The sequence below is a fragment of the Monopterus albus genome, unplaced genomic scaffold (assembly GCF_001952655.1).
Source record: "Monopterus albus unplaced genomic scaffold, M_albus_1.0 scaffold138.1, whole genome shotgun sequence".
NCBI classification, from domain to species: Eukaryota; Metazoa; Chordata; class Actinopteri; order Synbranchiformes; family Synbranchidae; genus Monopterus; species Monopterus albus.
The window spans coordinates 352,291-354,281 of record NW_018128018.1 but is presented as its reverse complement, the minus strand read 5'-3'; positions in this window follow the sequence as shown (position 1 = coordinate 354,281).

Below are 1,991 nucleotides of genomic sequence, written 5' to 3'. Positions count from 1 at the left end.
ACCAGAACATGTATCTGCAGAAGTAATGACCCTGTTGCTCTTAATAGCCCACAAAGCAGACTGTGAGCAGTTTTCTGGGGGGATTATGTTTTGGTAGAGGGCATGTGAAATCTGTGAATAATCCATTATTGAAGCTTTTAATTTAACTTTATATGTGAGCATCACAAATACAACTTCATTCACTTAACTTGTTTTGGGGTGGTGGCAGATATCTTAGAGTGGATGTTCCGAAACTAGACACATTAAGCCATACTCTGCTGTAACTTGATTTTACTGAAAATAACTGATGCTGTCTAAAGCTGTTTCTTTCTAAATATAGCAAATCAAAGTTGTAAACCTATGTCATGTAGGCCTGTTTTGTGTTTAATGTAGGCTAGAAAGAAACTGACTAGGGAGCTGAAAAGATATGAATGTTTTATTTTAAAAAATATCAAATTTGGGCAAATCAACACATTAAATAGTCATGGTTCTGAGACACTGCTGTTATAAAATGGTAGCAACACAATTATGTAAACGTTCTAGATGAAATTTACACAAGATTAAAAATGAATGTTGGTCTATGAAATTCCTCCACATTTGCAAGAATGGTTGTAATCAGTTCCACACTACAGAACTACACATGTGCAAAGATTTTAAACTGAGCCATAGAGCAATCAGCCAACCCACAGGAAAGAAAAAGTATTTCTAACAGACCTTTTCTGTCTTTAATTCCTGCCCACAAATATTGAGAATGTGTAAAACTGTGACACTTGAGTAAACGCAGTGTAGGTTCTCACTGGCCTGGTGTCAACAAGCATCCCACAGCACCCCCTTGTGGCTGATAACAGCACTACATTCGTTTTGAACATTCCAACCAGCTTCCTGTCAATCATCACTGTAACCCCGCCTTCTCCTAAACCGATTGGAGGCCATGGAGTGCCGACGAGCCAATCATGTGGCTCTGCCTCCTGTTAATAGGGCTCCTATCTCCTTGCCGTCTGTACCTGTGTGCTTGTGATATTTATAGAAGAGAGGATGCAGAGTGTAGCAAGGAAGAGGAAGGAAGGAGGAGGAGATAAAGAGGGGAGAGCAAGAACAAGAACAGGGAAGAGATGAGTGTCAGGGCTTGATAATGTCCATAGGTCTTGCTCTGATGGTTTCTCACAGGAAGAGAGGCCAGCCAGTTTAGCAAGGTATATTGATCCAGTTTATGGGAATCTGGCTGATTGGTGGTTTTCCTAGAGTAGAAAATGGGTGAAAGGAAGAAGGGAAGAAGAGCTACTAAAAGCTTAACAAAATGAATGGACAAGAATTGAAGTTAAGATATAGATGCTTGATGAACTGTGTGATTAAATATATTCCTACCCTAAATAAAACACCCAAACTGAAAAAAAAGATGGCAAATGATAAAAACCACTATGTGATCACTAAACCACAATTTATATTTTCTAAATTGCAGATACCTGTTTATTGGTAGGTGCAACTTACACTTTCCTTATTGATAAATCTGGCAGTTCTGTTTTTGACACATGACTTAGTCAATAAAACGTCAGAAAATGAAAAATGCCCGTCACAGTTACTTGGAGTGCAAAGTGTCTTTGGATGTCTTGTTTTCCCAAACTTAAAAACCTTGTGTTTACAAAAATATAAAACAGAGTAAAGCAGCAAATCCTCACTTTGAGAAGCTGGAACCAGCACTGGTGACCTAAAAACAACATGATCAGTGAGACAGAACAATCATCAGCATTTTGGATTACTGAAATTTGAATCTATACTAACTGATCACATGGCACCTTGCCTGACTGAATGGAGTGTTAAATGGCAGGCAGGTCATCAGTTCAGTAAAGACTTTAAAACAGGAGTGAGAAGATGTGGATGCAGAGTATCCACTATAAGGATTCACTAGACATAAACCATGGTTTCTTTTGTCCAAAGACAGTCGGCTTCTGGCAACAAGTAGAACAACGGCTGACATGGCACAGTAACTTACCCAGTGATATACCGATTATTAC